This window comes from Oratosquilla oratoria, chromosome 39 (assembly GCF_046742065.1).
Source record: "Oratosquilla oratoria isolate Oo_2021 chromosome 39, ASM4674206v1, whole genome shotgun sequence".
NCBI classification, from domain to species: Eukaryota; Metazoa; Arthropoda; class Malacostraca; order Stomatopoda; family Squillidae; genus Oratosquilla; species Oratosquilla oratoria.
This window is the reverse complement of record NC_134815.1, coordinates 30,714,546-30,732,045: the sequence shown is the minus strand read 5'-3', so window position 1 is coordinate 30,732,045 and position 17,500 is coordinate 30,714,546. Positions and strand designations below refer to the sequence as shown.

The 17,500-nt window shown below is 40.3% G+C and overlaps 1 protein-coding gene across 2 annotated transcripts in view; it reads left to right on the top strand.

Moving 5' to 3' along the window:
* The window catches only part of LOC143020328 (uncharacterized), a 341,801-nt gene that overhangs the window by 118,756 nt on the left and 205,545 nt on the right, over window positions 1-17,500 (top strand). The window lies entirely within an intron of this gene.

The window sequence follows — 17,500 nt, the reverse complement described above, 5'->3', positions numbered from 1 at the left end:
TGGAATGGGTGGGAGCGGGTACGTGCCTTTGGATTGGCTACCTTCCTTATAAGGGGGAAAAAGCCCGTGGTATATAGATATTATTATTATTATTATTATTATTATTATTATTAAAATTATTATTATTATTATTTTCATATTAGGAACGTGTAATAGAAATGTCCTTTGCTGTCGATCTACCTCCCCTCCCTCCCTCCCTCCCCCTCCCTCCCTCCATCCACCCATACGTAAACACACATATTTGTGGAACACTTGTACAGTGTTGCGAGATATCACCGCGATATTCATAAGATTTTTGTAAATGAATCCTGTGAATTTTCTGATGACCTGGGTGACGTCGCCTTGTGTGTGTGTGTGGGCTTACAGAAGGAAGTTACAAAAGATGAAGGATTAATTAATGATAATTCTATTTTTAATTTTAACTTTTTCATGTTAATGTATATGGGTTCCTCTAGGGTGAATGAAATTGTGTGACTTAAGGAAAATAATATTTAGATAAAAGTGCTGATTTTGCTCTGAAAGTCCAGGGTTACCTCAGTGGACCTTTACGAGAGTTGTCTAACCGCTCCACGCACCCCGCCCTCATCCCCCCCCCCCGCACACACACACACACACACACACACACACACACACACACACACACACACACACACACACACACTTGCACACTCGTACCTCACCCCCCAGAAGGTCATCAAGAGCTCAGAAGTGGACTGAGACACATTTATCCCAGACATAATGCATTCCTCACCCAACATATTTGAACAAATCAGGTGCATCTTAATAATAATAATAATAATTATAATAATAATGATAATAAATAGATAAAAGTAATAATCAAAAGTTCGGTGGTACCACCACCCATTTTTTAATCTATCTTTATTTTATTATTATTCTTTTACGTAAATTATTATGCTTTTTGATACGTGCATTAATCTTGTCGCTTGCCCACACATAAGGCTGACATATGTATGGTCATACGCGTACACTGAGTTGTTTTCATTGTAGGATTTTGAAGCTTAGGTCAACATTGATTTTGGATTTCTTTCCCAGTTTCTCGTCGAACGTTTTCTTAGCAGAATTGAGTTTGTTATTCTTAGAATTTTGGCGCTACACATGTGTAAGTTGTGCTGAGTTTTTACATTCTAGTAAAGATGCCAGGCAGTTACAATAACATTTACAATACCTCAAAGATACCTCTCTCTCATGTTGCTGTTTGTGAAAATAAATTTAGCGAGAACAGTTTGAGGATTTATTTCATTGGCATACATATTTAGGATAGAGAACCTAAGAAGTAAATGAATAGATAAATATATAAATATTATAATCTTAGAACAAGTTATCAGAAACGTTCACTATTTTTTGTAAACTTGAAAACATTGCACGGTAATGCCATGTCAACAACACCCCATACACGATCATGTCAACCGGATGTACGATGTGACTTATCTGGTTTGTGTAATTCGAAGTTTAATCTTGCAACTCTAAATTAGTTCATGTGATAAACCTTGCAAAAAAAACGCCTTGATTGGAACTGACAAAGGGAAACCTTTGATTGTAACTGTTCAGAGAAAAAAGTAAATTTGCTTAAAATGTCAAAGGTTTGTGGAAGCCTCCTCCTCCTCCTCCTCCTCCTCCTCCTCCTCCTCCTCCTCTTCCTCCAACCGAGATATCTTCATTTTCCGGGGAAATCTCTCTATGTATTAGTTCATTGTGGATAAAGGGCCACCCCTTTCCACAACCCCAACCCTACCTGAGCCAGGAGCAATGCAGTAAGACACAGCACCATCACAACAGAACCCGACAGCCGAAACTGGTTGACCCCACCGCTTCATTTTACAAAGGATTACAAAGGCGGAGCATGCCGACAGGAAACCTTTTGGTCCATATCTAGGTCGGATGCGAAAAAAAATCATAATAATAATAAATAAATAAATAAAAGCTACAATAATGTAAATAACAAATAAAATGCATAAATGCATAGGTATAGTTAAATAATAAACAAACAGGTAAATACATACATACATATACCAAAGGCTTTTCCCCCTACATGGGGGGGTAGCCAAAATAAAAAAGGCATAGAAACCACTCCCACCCATTCCATTTCCCATATATTCCACTCCCCTCCACGCTCCTCCCTCCCTCTTATCTTGGCACCTCCTGGATGACGGGTCATCCCTGCATCCAGGTATATAGTAAATAATAATAAATTGACATATAACTAATAATAAATGAGAATCAAACAGACAAATGATAACAAAACAAAAACAAATAATATAAAGTAAATGATAATCATTACAGCATCTTGCTTAAGTGTTAATCTAAATGATTCTTACAGCTTCGAACTGAACTACAGTGCACTGCCTCGGCAGGAAGTTTACATGGCGACCTTCCAGATATGGTGTGTTATCTAACATTGTCTGCACCGTTCGCAACGTATCACGAAAGAAAACTACCCAGAGGTGGAAACTAGGGAAACTCCGTTCGTAAAATTTCTTCAGTTGGAAAATTTACCGTTCGGAACAAGTTCCGTGTGTACACGCAAACATACACACACACGCACGCTAGTTGGAGTGTGTGTAAAGTCATCGCATTACCCGTAGACCAGACCATATATGAGCTTTGAGCTCTCATTAGGAAGCTGTCGATCACTAGACCAGCACATTGCCGTTTCCCAGTTGGTTGACGTTGACCAATTATGGCGTTAGAAATGGGATCGATAGGTTTATCTTATTTTTATTGATTAATGCATTTATTTATATGATTTCTCCATGCAAGAGGGTCCATGATATATTAATAATTGTATGAATCATAAAATATGTAGACCACACACGTAGCATCAGTAAAACTAATTACAACATGCTTAAACGAAAACGGAAAAAAAACGTTGACCCGAAAGCATGCGACACGAAAACCAGTCCTATGTCCTCTCGCCATACTGTCCATAATAGCAGACACACTCTCTCTGTGCGTCATCTTCTGTCCCTCATTTTCGTTCAAGCCTGCGCCTCTCGGTTCGGTTGTGACAAATTGAAATATCATCAAAATTTCGGTGGTTCAACTGAAGAAGGCGGTTGAAAAACGGGCACCTTGGACCTCGTATATCAAGATGACTGTAGTCATTCCAGCTGGTCCAATACCTGAGCCTTGGGAGCTGGCAGGCATATATCTCTCTACAGTACTGTTCCTAAGAAAAACAAGAGGTGTAGAAATGATATATGGCAACACGCCTTCCCACACTCACTCTCTTCTCTCTCTTTTCTTCCCCCTCTCACTTCCTCTCGTCTTCCCCCTCTCTCCTTGCTTCTTCTCTCTCCTCGCCCTCTCTTTCTCTCTCGCTCTGTGTGTGCGTCTATCTTTTCATGTTCATATGTAATTTATTTAAATGTGCGAATGACATTTAGAGCTCCCATTTGGAGGTATGGACTTAATGAATTTCACGCACTCTGTATTTTAACATCCCTACGGACCAGAGTAACGCAGCATTCATGTATGATTGGAGACTTCGCTTTTCAGTTCGACTGCCCCTTTCGACCGCCATCGTTAATTAATTATCCTTTACCATCTCAGTGACTTCATCACTCAGGCGTGATATTATCCCCACGGATGGAAGCACTAGCTATTGCCGTGAAGAATCAATAAATAAAATCAAATAACACAGCAAATAAGAAATGAAAGAATAATAGAAAATGAATAAGCAATAGCCGACAAAAACGAATAGATAAATGAATAAATAGGTAAATGGATAAGATAAAATTAGAATTATATACAGGTTATGGCTGACAAAAAAAAAAACTATTAGATAAATAAATAAGACAATGTAAATTATATAGGAAATGAAATGATAAAATGATAAATAGATAAACTAACAAACGGGAGCATAATATAAAAAAGAAAAAGAAAATAAAACGAATGATTATACGAGAGCAATACTGGTCTTGTTGACAGATTTGCAAGATGCTCCTTGTCGTCGTTGACATGATTTATTGTCGCGGTGTTTGTCCTTTAGTAATCAATCACAGCATCATAGCATGAATATAGATGTCATGAGAGGGACAAAATATAAAGTGTGTCTCTTGCATTTCTGGAAGGTAACTCATTCATGGTAATGTTTTAATGTTATGCTTCAGTATTTGGTTGTGGTTATTTAAATATTATTATAGGAGTAAGAAACGTTCAATGGTGGTAGTTATTTTCATACACACAAAAACACACACACACTTACACATACAGTTTTGATTAAGATTTTGATGCAGCCATAGCCAGACTGTCACACAAATGTCATAAGACCAGCCCTCCTGTAGGGAAGCAAGATCTGGTCAACCACTACAAAAACCAGGATCAGTATCCAGGCCAATGAGAGTGTGTGTCGAGGTTACTAAATGGTGTGTTTGGAAGAGAGATTGTAAGAAGATGATAACGAGTCGTGTTTCTAGATGTCATGTCGCTTTTACCACCGGCGCGCTGACAACGTGATGATTCTTAACATCATTGCCACCCAGGCGTTCTTATAGACTTTTTTTATTTGTATTTAATCTCATATATTTACTTATTTATTTTTGTTTAACTTAACTTAATTGTTTGTTTTTGTTAGGTCATGCGATTTTTTTCTTATGATGCTGATGGAAGAGCACTCACTGGGTCTCGATCGAGAGTTCTTTCAGAATCTGGCCCATGTTCCCCCAACTACATAAAGACTAGTTCACAGGACAGAATCCCAACCATCGGCTGAATAAATCGCCGTCACCACTTCCATCCTCACCACTCGTTCCACTTCCATCGTCACCACTCGTTCCACTTCCATTATGTCACTCCCTCATACTGACATACATTCATTAGCACCTCTTCATTGCAACTCTCAGTTCGTTCCCTAGGAAATTATTTTTCTTCTTGCTCTTCGTCGTCGTCCTGAGCTGATTCTCTAAAATATAGTATAACTGCATAAAGATCGCCATGTTGTAGTCGGAATACAAGTCTGAAAAATATTAATAAAGAAGTATATAGATAATTAGATAAATAAGCTAAATAGAGTTTCCCGTGGTGAAGGGCTGAAAGGCGTGCGTGGTCAGTGTGCGCTCTTAGCTTCGTGAATGCACCACCCACTTTTTCACTGAAATGTCATTGGCTTATGATCATGTTATCATGATTCATATACTGTCTGAATCAGTCCACATGTTTATTCCTCATTTTGTTCGTCAATATACTACTGTGCATTTGAACCAAACTTTCATGGCAGGTTAATGAACTTGTATGATTGCTATTGAAAACTTGCACAGACATCCATGTTATAAGATTATAAAGTAGAGTTCGTTCAATTAACTTTTTAATTAAGACATATAGACAGTAGAATAAAATGTTGGAAAATTAGTGGGAATTGATAGAGATGAGGTGTTGATGGTTCCTGAAAGCCCTTTGGTAGATTATTTACTCCAACGTCCCCGGAACAACGCAACGTCAACAAGGCAAACGGTAGCTCACCGTCCCAATGAATACGCAATTATTCTCTGAAATGCAACAAAGCATTTTTGGAAAATTATACCCTGGCTAGGATTTATAACCAAAATTAAGTGCATTGACCAGTAATAACAGGAGTAATGTCGAAATAACATTGCAAAATTACTTGATGGCAATAAGATTATCAGCCAATTACGTGACAGTGCAGCTAGTGGGTGGAGCTAAGGTCGCGTCGGTTAGGTTTCCCGCCTTTGTCAGTCAGCGTCGCTCGACAATCGTATATATTTTCAAAACAACGTGAATTTCTTATACAATTCGAGGCGTTTATTTACGCATGTAAATCCTTTATTACGGTGACATGATCTACGTGTGTTTTTTGTTTTGAATGATGACATTATTTTTATTCATCTTAAGGGCAGATTTGGATCAAAACGTAACGAATTGCCATTGCTGTTGTTGCTATTGCTGCTGTCGTTGTTACTGTTGATGTTGCTGTTGTCGTTGTTATTGCTATTTATGTTGCTGCTGTCGTTGCTATTGGTGTTGATGTTGCTGTGATATCCTTAAATCACATAAACAGATAACTATAAAAATCTGAATTACTTTACGTACCGTAGGAAGTATCCTTGCGTGCCGCGTAGCACTTATTATTTCATTATGGCTGCCGCCAAGTGATTTTATTCATATACATGTGGCCTCTTCGGTAGGGAATGGATAAAATCTATATAGATTACCGCTGATCTTTATTGGAATAGAAGTTCTTCAATAAAGGTTAAAGTGGGTAATGTAACCCAAGCAACAGCAAGACAGGCTTCGCGTGGAATTGGAGACAAGAGCAAACCGCATAGTTGACGTCACAGTTACCACGCTATCTATCGGCAGTTGGGCAAACTACGGATGATGCAGACAAACTCAATGTATTTTGTGAATGGAGAGATAATCTTGATATACGTCCTATTTCCAAAGGTTTTATTGTTTTAGGACGATGTCCCTTGGGTCAAGATCGACATTCAAGGTATTGACAGTTATTCAAACATTCAACTGAAGCGTTGGTTGGAGTGTCGAGGACTAAACTAGTGGAAACAAAACTGAACTTGTGGAAAGGTACAGTCTATTTTCCACGGCATCATATGACCAGTCTGGATTTTTCTATAGCATGTTTAGGCTTTGTTTCAAGTATGTTTCTCTATGTATCGCATTACCCAATCGTTGCAATTTTTAAGGCTTTCAAAGTCGTACTTTATCAGTGTTTATTTTAATTAAAATGGCTACAGGCCACAACCTACGGGGGCCTGTTGATGGCATGCATAATTGCATAGGCTACAGTAAATTCAAATTATTTTATTTATTTATTTGATTAGTCATGCTTGGCCAAAGGAGTCATTCAATTGCCAAGAAGATTTTATATTTGTTAAAAAAAAACATGGTCATATATGTGTGTACTGACCTAGACCTAGTCTGTCAGTAAATTATTGCTCTTTTAATTTTTTAAGGTGAAATCTTGTGTTTGAGCAGGTTCTCACGCAACGTTGGCTATAACCATGGACAATGGCAAATGATACACAAACAAAATCAACAAGTGCCTGCAGAGGAGAACTCCGTCACCCTAAAAGTCAGTCAATATTGTCATTAGGCCTCGGCCAAACTTACCAGTATCTTGCAAGCGCCTCTGAGGCCCCATAGTAGACAATGAATGAATATACCATATTTGAATTTCACAACATTGTACTGTTTCAAGGTTTGGTGGACAAACCTGCTTAGGGCTTGAGAGGGTAGGAATTGGATGTGGGTATCAGTAGACCCAGATTCACCAACTAAGTATTTATACAATGGCTGGGCATGCTGACAGGAGACCTTTTGGTCCATAACTAGGTCGGATGCGAAGAAATATATATATAATAACGATAAATAAAAATTGTACCAATATAAATATATGTCTTTTTCACGTTCTCGATGTTAAAATCCTCTATTCCACACGCTCGAACCCATCGCTGACATATTTCAAAGTCCAAATGTGGTTTGGGAGAACGGACCCAAATAAAAACCCTTTATATGCGGTTTATTCTCATAACGTAAGTCGCCATGACATAATCCATAGCAGCAGTGTTTAGTGGCTGGCGCTTTGAAAGGTTGAATTAAGTCGGATCCCGTCAAAATAGCCGAGAAATGTGGATATTTTTTTCGCAAGAAAATGAATAGCGTAGCGAGGCGTACAAATTTGTTTGTCCGCATGGGATTTTCTGCGCACGTTATAATAATGGGAGTTTCTATTTTTAAGGATCTGTGTATACTGGTGTTGGACAATTGTACTGTTCTACACCGGAGCTCCGGGTGTTTCTTGATCTAATTGGGCATAAAGGAAAATAATTGGTATGTTTGGTCATAAAGTGCCACCATATTTCGTAGGAACGAGTTAGTCGTTGTAGTTCACCTCGTGGCGCAATGGTTAGAGTTCCCGGCTGCCACTATGGAGGTCCGGGTTCGAATACCGCCCAGGGCTGAAATAATTTCAGTATCGCTTCGCTGCGAGTTGTTACTCCATCTCTCGTGGGTGGGGAGTTGGGGTCTGTGTGTTCGTGTAAGGTCACAGCATTACCCAGATCGGTCATATATGAGCTCTGAGCTCTCTTCCGGGAGGGAAATAGCTGTCGATCACGAGTCCAACATGTCTAAGACCATTGTGAATCACACACACACAATACCAGCATTTTTTTTGTTCAACTGTACAAGCATGTGGGACATATTAAATATATGTTTGTGGATACGAGCCATTCTTTTAAATTTATTTCGTCCTAACGAATGCTAGGCATCACTTAAAGGGCAACCCGTTCTCTGAAAGGTCTTCACGTAGGTCTTCCTCGTGTCCCTCGAGGTATGGATACCTCGTACCTCGAATCGATACCATACATATTTCTCTATTGACTGCTTGATTTTTATGTAATCAGTATTTCAGAGACCTTAGCATTCCTACGGAATAGGGTCACACATATTTCTATTATGATTAGATACGCAACTTGGAAGAAGAAAAAAATTAGCTGTAATTTTTAACTTCTGCTACATTCTTTAACTCTCTCCTTGACAACATCTTCATTAAGATATTGCCTCTCCCCCTCACTACACACATAAAAGATAGAAGCGCTGGTTAAGTGAAGTTATTCCTCTGCCTACAGTCCACTTCACAACTGCAGTTCGGACAACACCCCACCCCCACCCCCGCGCTTCTGGGGACACGCATGCGCACACGCCAGCAGAATTCGGTTGGGACTGCCACACCACTGTGTACGTGCTTGCTGCAGTCACGAGCATGTGTGTGTGTGTGTGTACTTATTTATGGAGTAGCATCCGCGGTGAGCGTCGTGCGTGCATGGGTACGTGTGTACGTTCGTACGTACGCCTCTGCTTGCTTGCTTGCTTCCTTGCCTACGGGCTCCCATGCGGGTGGTTTTATGAGGAAGGTTGGTCATGGGAATGGCTGTGTGCATTGTTTGTTTCGCGTGAATGGAAGTGGTGACGATTAGTAACTGAATGGTGGTGGAATAGGTTTGTGTGTATGTACCTTCGTGTATTTGTACGTTTGTGTGTACGCTTGGGTATATGTGTGTTTGTGTGAACGTTTATATGTGTACGTTCGTGTTTGTGTACATTTGTTGTATACGTTCGTGTTTGTGTATGTGTATATTTGTGTGTTTATGCTCGTATGTGTGTATGCGTGTACGTTCGTATGTATGTGTGTATGCGTGTACGTTCGTATGTATGTGTGTATGCGTGTACGTTCGTATGTATGTGTGTGTACACGCTCGTATGTATGTACATACGCTCGTGTGTGTGTGTGTGTGAGTGAGCGCGTACGTACATGCATGTGCGTGCTTGCACCGCGTCGAATATGTGTCAGGAGGTAGCCTTTGTTAATGTATATAATTATTTAGTTGTTCTTGACTGTTGTAGCGTGTTAATGTTCACACGTATGTTGTATATTTTCTTTCTCCACCTCCTCATCTTCCTCCTCCTCCTTTTCTTCTCGTGTTCCTCCTCTTCTTCCTCATGTTCCTCTTCTTTTATAATACCGGTTATAATCCGATTCAGGAGGGGAACTATGGTTCAATGTCCCCCTCCCCTTCCCGTTTTCCTTTCATATTCGCTTCCTCTTCTCCTTTTCCTTTGTTCCTTTTCTTCCCTTCCTCGCCCTCTTCCTTTTTCTTATCCTCTTCCTCTCCCCATCTTCTTTTCCTTCTCACATTCTCTTCCCCTGTCCCTACTGACACTTTCTTACTCTTCCCTTTCCTCACCCTCTTCCGTTTTCTCCCACCCTTCCACCTCCTCTTCTTCGTCTTTTCATTCTACTTTTTACCTTCCCGTTTTCTCCCTCTTCCTCTTCCATTTTCTTTCTTCCTCCCTTTCGCCTCTCCATCCTCTTCCTCTTTTGGAAGAATGCTGATCACATTTAACTTCTGCTACTGTTCCTTCTCTCTGCTTCCATTCCTAATCTTTCCTTTACCATCTGTACGATTCTTCGACGCGGTATTGCTTTTCACCCAAATATAGAAGCGCTGGTTATCAAGGATGAAATTCAATTCTGCTTCTCCTTTTCCTTCCTCCTCTTCCCCTTCCTCCTCCTCTTCAACTTCCTCCTCCTCTTCCCATTCCTCCTACCCTTCCTCTTCCCATCTCCCTTCCCCTTCCTTTTTCCCTTCCCATTCCCTTTCCTTCTTTTCCACTTCCTTCACTTTTTCCTTCGCCTCCTCTTCCATTCCCTTCACACTCTAGTAAGGCTCAATAAGATGGTCGATCTTACGCCAGGACGCACTTAACAACTGCCGACGCCGTCATATTTGCGCCACTTGCTCGGTCAGACAGGGCTGTTGGCAGTTAACAATTACCAGTGCGGGTTTGAACTCAGACACACGAGTGGAAATTTTACGAGTAATAAGCTACGAGCTAATGGACTAAAGCCGACTCTCTCCCAAACCTGACAGAAGTATGCAGTCGCAGTTTCCTCGTGGTTATTATTGTTTTAGTAAATGCAGCCTTGTTTGCAAAGGATAACCTGAAAACTATAGACGTTGATTAAATGCTGAAGAATAGGTGTCCGGGTTTTTTATATCGTATGTCTTCCGTTTCACGCTTCCGGGTAAGAAGGCTCCAAACAGCCCAAACGGTCTCTATGTTGACATGTCAGAACCATGTATATCTTACGGTGTTTTGGTATTTGGTGTATTTCTGTATAGAGTAGTTATCTTACGAGCAAAGTTGTATTGACACAACAATGACGGAAGATTTATTTGCAGAGTGATGTGTGGCTCATGTCTGGGTGCACAGATTTATTTATTTTTGTTTATTTTCATTTATTGATTAATTCATTAATTTATTATTATTTTAGTGGATATCGAGAGGGTGGTGGAAGAAGAAAAGGGAGAGAGAGGGTGGGGGGAAGGGAGAGGGGTGGTGAAAAGTTGGAGAAATAAGAACAGAGTTCTTGGAATTGGCTCAATGGGACCTTTCGGAGTGAGCAAATTGATACCAGACACCGCCAGATTTTGTAATTCTTGCCGGAAAATAAATACTTTTTTGGGCAAGTTTTATAAGCTTACAGAGGTGTATCGTTGTACATTATTGTGTCTGAAATTTAAGTCAATTAATTTCATGATTGCAAACGGCATATAGCATTGTTTGAGCCATTATTTATAATCACAGATGATATTCGTAAAACAGCCTATAATTGTATCAAGCCAAGCAATTTGTCATTTTCTACCGACTTCAATGGACGTATACTGATATATACTTTCATTTGAATGCACCAAGCAATAGGCAAATCCATGTAATGTATCGAAAATATAATTTTGCGTCGAAGACTTAATTTTTTCGGTACGATAAACTTTGTCCTAAGTTATATATTTTTTAATCTAACGTGCATTTTGCCACGGCACATGTAAAATTAGTCATATTTGTTTGAAAATAGCTCCCAGCAGATCTAAGAGGCTATTCTTTACAAAAATATCGTTAACTTCCTACGTCCGCCACCACTGTTGTTATTTTTTATCTCACTGATTATCTTCATATACAGGACGTGACAGTGATATCCATTATTTTTCAACACTCAGATAAAATGCACAAACCGAAATCAACATCCTCTTATTTTCACTGCTCATAGTTACTTCAGTAAAAATAATTACCTATTTTTAGTTTTACCTTATAATTAAATTAACAAAGCCTTATCGCACACCAGTAAGTAAAAATTATAACATTATGAGTCATGTTTTTAATTTTAAATACATTTATGCAGCAATTTATGGCGTATATTTTTTTAAATATCGGTTTCCAAATTAACTAAGTCACCCCTTTGCCTCGTGAAATCCGAGACAATTGAAAATTCTAGCGCTAATAGGAATCTACGAGCCTGACTGCGAAAGGTCCCATTCAGACGACGTCCCCTTCACCGTCACCTCGTCCAGACTTGGCTTATCCACTATGTAGTAGATGGGTGGAGGGTAACATTACTTAGGATAACGGAGACCGATCAGCCACCTCCTATATTAAGCAGTGGAATATATATATATATATATATATATATATATATATATATATATATATATATATATATATATTTAATAGAGGATGGAGGCTCGCCATATAATGAAGCTGTGGGGGAAAAACCAGCTGCGGCAGTCGGGCCCTGGTGTGAAGGTGCTATGTCTTGCTGCATTGCTTCTGACAAGGATGAACAAGGATGATCTTTCATCCACAATGAAAAGGGAAGGGAATGGGTGTTGGGATTTTATTTTTATTTTTTTATTATTATTATTTTGTATGTAGTATACATGTGCGGATAAAAATAAGAAAGAAAAAACAAGGCTTGGCATGAATATTCATCATATTTTATACATTTTATTATTTCTGTATGTGTGACCTAACCAGACCTTGCCCGTTTAAGCCAGACACCGTCCTGGTGTTTCAACCGTGCAGTCTCCCACCTGTCCGCATTGATTTCGTCCTTTTGCGCTCCTCCGGTTCCGGTGCAAGAGTGCAATGAATCAGCTTTAACCGGAATTAACCGGGTCAGTATCCCCTTGCCCCCCCTCCCCCCACGAGGGGGTGACCTACTGCAGGTGAACAGCCGGGAGGAGGAGGAGGACCAGTTCATTGACCAGGTTCCTGCTGGGGGGGGGGGAGTTGTGATAGCGCACGTTTTGGGCGTCACGCGAGTATCCGTGTATATTTCTTTTGGGAGCTCGCGAGGAACTCCGTGTCAAGCTATCAGAAAAGTTCTCTGTGGGGGAGTCGAAAATTCGAGGCCCACGGAGCCTTGGCGTGGTACGACTAGTATACAGTATTAAGAACACAAGGATAAAGGAGACTCCAAGAGACCATAAGGCCTACACTAAGCAGTTCCGTATTGTGATGGCTGAAGGTTCGAATTTTGCTAGTTAAGATTTAACCGCTTGCTAGGTGGTAACCCGGTTTAAAGGTTTTTATTCGGGATAGTTTGCACCTGAGTGTGGGTCGCGACCACTTGAGTCACGTTCAGACTTGGGTCCACGAGCTCACGTCGTAGAACGGGGAAAGGAAAACATCGTCGCAGGATTTTATACTTTTCAGGACATTAAAACATCGTGTTGGAAAAGATGTTCTTACTTAATAGTAACCGGACACCTTAAGAGACGGAGGCGTCGTTTCCGCCTTCGAGCTTGAGGCTTCTCTCTCTCTCTCTCTCTCTCTCTCTCTCTCTCTCTCTCTCTCTCTCTCTCTCTCTCTCTCTCTCTCTCTCTCTCTAACCAATCATTATTGATTTCTTTGTGAGTCTCTCTCTAGTTATCTCTTTCTAACCAATCATTATTGATTTACTTGTGAGTCTCTGTCTCTCTCTCTCTCTCTGACCAGTCGTTATTGATTTACTTGTCTCTCTCTAACCAATCGTTATTGATTTACTTGACTCTGTCTCTCTCTCTCTCTCTCTCTCTCTCTCTCTCTCTCTCTCTCTCTCACCCCCAACCAATCATTATTAATTTACTTGTGAGTCTATCTATCTCATTAGTCTTCGTTGACTATTGCTGGGTCTCTTCGGAACTCGGGTTCACGTTCAAATCCAAAAGCTGACATCTTAGCGTGTACGGCAGCTAAGCGAGTCCTGGCGTGGTCTCCTGACCTTTATTTTGGAGAGAAGTTGTCAGTCACTGAGACGTCTGTGAAAAGGCCGACGACGTTTTGAACCAATCAACACTGTAACGTCTATTCTAGCTGCTGTCAGCATGAACATTTATTATTATTTTTATTATTATTATTAATAGTAGAAGTAGTAGTAATAGTATTTAGTACTGTTGTTATTTATTATTTGTTGTTTATCAGTATTCGGTTATTACGTTCTGTACCTCGCAGTTTCCTTTGTGCATACTCGTCCATGGTCGAACTACATACTGAGCTTCATCCTAGAGACGTAGGTCTGCAACGATGCCTTATGTTACAGTCTTAGACTGACGAGGCAGGTTGGGTGAGTGGGTGAGGGGTGGGTGGGGTGCCGAGGTAGGTTGGTAGGGAAGAATCATCCAAGGACGCCACCGCGGGAAGCTATATACGCAGCAGACACTATCGTTGTGTTCCCTACGTCGCTGCTGACAGATGGATGGACGGTTGTGTGTGTGTGTGATATACCAACGTCCTGGACCACGTGCTGGACTCGTGAACGACAGCGGTTACCCTAGCGGATGAGAACTTGGAGGTCATATGTCGTCCTGGCTATGGATAATGCTGTGATCTTACACACACACACACACACACACACACACACACACACACACACACACACACACACACACACACACACACACACACAACCTAACTCCTTGCCTACTAGAGTTGGAGTGCCGGCTCGCAGTGGAACGGTGCTTATTTTATTATTATTTCTAATTTTTTTATTTATTTATTTATTCCTTTGTCATAGCTTTGGGTGGAACTCTAATTTGGACCGCTGAATTAACGGTCGAAAGCGATATCACTGCACCGTCGAATTGTGTGTGTATGGGTGGGGGAGGCTTAATACATAATACGAACTTAAACTCATCTCCCCCCCCCCCATGCAAGCAGTCTCCCGTATCTCCCCAACTGGGAGACAAGGTCAGGACCGCAGCATCCCTCTCCACTCCCCCCTCCCCATCCTCCCCCCATTAGATGGATGGTTATCGCAGCTGAGACAGGATATTGAGATATGAGATGAGGAGGGTGAGGACAGGAAAAGAGGTGAGAATGAGGGAAGGTGGAGAGGCACTTGGGGGGGGGGAGGGGGAGTTATGGGGTGCACAGGGACCGGGGCAGTCGGGTGAGAAATCCCTGTGTGGATGGGGTGAGTGGAAAGGGAGGACCGAGAAGTAGAAAGGTTGGTAGGTGGATAAGGGTGAGGTATGGTGGTGGTGGTGGTGGTTGTGTGAGGAAGTTGGAGTGAGAGGTTGAGGGGATTGAGGGCTCTCTCTCTCTCTCTCTCTCTCTCTCTCTCTCTCTCTCCACTTGGCGGTATTGCGTGCTGCTTCGGTTGGTTGGCTACACTAAACAGGTTGTAGATGTGACGACGTTCGGGATTGTGAAGATGCTAGCAGTTCTGGTTGTGGCGATGACCGTGGTTGTGATGGTAGTGGTTCCGGTGGAAGTGATGGTAGCGGTTGTGGGAGTTTGGTTGTGGAGGTTGTAGATGTAGTCGTGGCAATTTGTGGGGATTGTGGTTTAAAGTAATAGTAAAAGTAGTGGTTGTGGTCGTGATTGTGATGATTGTATAGATTGGTGCTTGATCTATGTATGGGGGAGATAGAAAATGGACCCCCATAGAAAATGGACCCGTAGTCCATTTCCGCAGCAAAAACTGGACCCACTTCCACACTCAAAATAATAGAAAAGTTAACTTTTTCCCATTTATAAACATAATATATCAGCTTTTATTAATAAGTATTGTTTATTAACCCTTGGTCTACCAGAGAAAATGTATAATCAATTAGCAGCTGGATCCAATTTGGACCCAATATTTGTTTTTTAATTAATTTTTATTCATACTGACACTATTTCCAAGCTACAGTATATGTGATATCAGGTGAATGAAAAAATACTGTTTCACACAATTTTTTTTTTTTACAAAACTGCAGTTATTAGGTAATAAAAATACAGAATTATGATTTGGTATGAGTATAATCAGTTTTTTGACAGTGAACAGGATAATATAAGGATTACAAAGGCGGACCATGCCGACAGGAGACCTTTTGATCCATAATATTGCAGTTTTCTTATTAAGATTGATTGTTCAAATCAGGTACAGTAAAATACTATATGAATTCTAAGGAAATTAAAGCAGAGAGTTCAAACAAATTACAATACATCAGAAATTACTGGCTTGGTCTACTGGATCCAGTTTTTATACTAATTATTTTTTCTTTGACTAAGGTTTTATACAATTACAATATAATAAGAGGTGTATAGAAAATATTGCAAAATTGAAAATGAGTTATGATATTAGTATTTGCAAAATTCCACTTCTTTGCAATGAACAAAAATAGCATTGACCTTAGTGCCGAAAGAATTACAGCTTTTTGACAGCAAATGCAGACAACATTGGAATGTTCATGGCAAACATGAATATTACAATTCTTACATGTAGTACGGGTGTCCATTTTTTTTTTTCTTCTTTTTTGGGGGGACACACAAAGAACATCTTCTTCCTTTCTATGGCTTAAGGAATATGAGAGGAGCTAGAAAATGGTCGTCTTGTTTGAGAAATGTTAGGGGAACTAGAAGACTGTATGTCATGTTCTTGTTTAGCATCAAATCCAGCAAATTCCTTTCCTAAATGAATTAGGAACTGTTTTCTTTTATTCTTGAAACTGCAAGTGAAGCTGTTTAGCAGTAATGAAGACATTCCATTTGTACCAATCATTTTGTAGAATATGACCATAGGCCCTCTTCGAGTTATTGTTTTGCAAAGATATGTCCTCACCATCTTATCTGGGGCATTTAATCTTCCTTTTGTAGTATGTAATCAATTCAGGGTTCTTTTCAGAACTTTTTTAACCAATCGAAGGCTGAGAGTGCATTGTACTCATAAGTGTGACTACATTATTTTTCTTGGGGTAGTAGGATAAGATCATAGAATCCTTTTTAAGTCCAAATATTGTGTTGTTGATTTCTCTTTCATGTCCATTTGTGAAAGCACTTGGAAGTTCAACATTTTTCTTTCTTTTTTCTTTTCTTTTCTTTTCTCTGAATTGTTTCAACCAAACTAGTTTTCTAGCTAAGAAGATTTCTAGTCAATCCTAAACTTGTAAAAAAAAATATTAAGTTATATTGTGACCATTATTTTCAAGTTCTGTTACTAGGTCCTCTACAACCCTTGATCCTTGATTTCTCTCTCTCTCTCTCTCTCTCTCTCTCTCTCTCTCTCTCTCTCTCTCTCTCTCTCTCTCTCTCTCTCTCTCTCTCTCTTTCTCTCTCTCTTTGAGTGGGTCTTTTCCAGTGAGTCACATATTTTAGCGGGGGGGGTGTCCATTTTCTATAGAGGGATCCATTTTTAGGGTGGGTCCATTTTCTATAGGGGGTCCAATTTCAGGGGGCGGCCCATATTCCATTATACAACCGCACATGTTGACAGTGTGTGTGTGTGTGGGGGGGCAGGTTTGGGTTTGACCCCTTCAATACAGTAACCCACCTCCGTCTACCCGATAACCAGGGCATCAAAGTACACCACCGTATTGACAGCGACATAATACGAACTTAAACTAATCGAGGTTATATGACGTAGACTAAGGTTAACCTCGAATCGAAGGCGATTTAATTGCATCATTATTTAGGGAAAGGATGGGAAGAGCAGATGATCTGAACGAGAATAATTGAATGATTGGTAAGAGCGTAAATGGAAATGAAATTTTAATGAACGGAGATCGGATTCCAGGTATCGGAACATAGACATTCATTCGCTCGGCCGAGAGTCGGTTTTTATTATTATTTTTTTTTATTTATTTATTTATTGAGTGAAATGGTACTCCCATAGGCTTTGTTTGAGCCCGTGCGGTGGTGTTTAAGG